General features: G+C 37.0%; 1 pseudogene; it reads left to right on the top strand.

Annotated features, from left to right (window-relative positions):
• The first annotated feature begins 499 nt into the window (after nt 1–499).
• On the top strand, nt 500–826 carry LOC112393920 (60S ribosomal protein L35a pseudogene; annotated as a pseudogene).
• Nucleotides 827–1,104: the final 278 nt, after the last annotated feature.

Genomic DNA, 1,104 nt, shown 5'->3' on the forward strand with positions numbered 1-1,104 from the left:
TTGGGCGATTAAGGTGTGTCAGTGTAGGTTCATCTATTGCAACAAAGATACCTCTCTGGTAGGGGGTGTTGATAGACAGGGACAATATGGGAAATCTCTGTACCTTTGTCTTAATTTTGCTATGAACCTAAAACTACTCTAAAAAATCTTTTAAAAAGTGACAGATATTGTCCTTTGTAAAAACTGTACTGCAGGAATTAAGATGGGTGAAACTGTCAACCAGGGGTTAGGGAACATCAACCAGTCTATTTATATCTCAAAATTAGATAATTTTTGTAATGCATGGGTATTATCTATGATCCCTTCCATGAATGGTCTTGTGATCAATGAAGTGGAGAGACCTCAGGATAAACCAACTGGCAGAGCAGACCTCTGGACACTTAGGGGAGAAGTTGGAAACTGTAGCAAAGCTAAATTTTTGAGAAATTTTAAAAGACAATATGGAGCTATTTGGAGCCTGTGGGGGTCTGCTGGGAACAAGACTTCTAAAACGACAAATATGTCTGAAAGGCTGTGGTCCAAGGCCATTTTTGTCGGCTATAAGCAGGGTCTCTGGAACCAGAGGAAGCACACAGCTCTTCTTAAAACTGAAGGTATTTATACTAGAGATGAAACTGACTTCTATCTAGGCAAGAGATACGCTTAGTGTACAAAGAATAACACAGTAACTCCTGATGGAAAACCTAACAAAACCAGAATAATCTGGGGAAACGTAACTCACGCTCATGGAAACAGTGGCATGGTTTGTGCAAACTTCTGAAGCAACCTTCCTGCTAAGTCCATTGGACACAGAATCTGCGTGATGCTGTACCCTTCAAGGATTTAAACTTATTGAAAAGTACATAAATAAAAGTGTAGTTTGGTAAAAAAAAAACAAAAACAAAGAGGCAATTTGGAAATATTACTACTCACATATATTTTAAAAAGTTCACAATATCTATCCAATGAAAACATATAGAATTTATAAAGAACTCAGGCTGATTTTTCATGATATGAAAACAGTAAGAATCAATTTGTCAATTAACACTTTAACTTTTAGAATATGGGACATGTAATACTGTCTCCTATATAAAGGCATCCACACTCTTGAACACTAGCACTCAA

Source organism: Neophocaena asiaeorientalis, unplaced genomic scaffold (genome assembly GCF_003031525.2).
Source record: "Neophocaena asiaeorientalis asiaeorientalis breed wild unplaced genomic scaffold, Neophocaena_asiaeorientalis_V1.1 scaffold152, whole genome shotgun sequence".
Classification (NCBI taxonomy): Eukaryota; Metazoa; Chordata; class Mammalia; order Artiodactyla; family Phocoenidae; genus Neophocaena; species Neophocaena asiaeorientalis.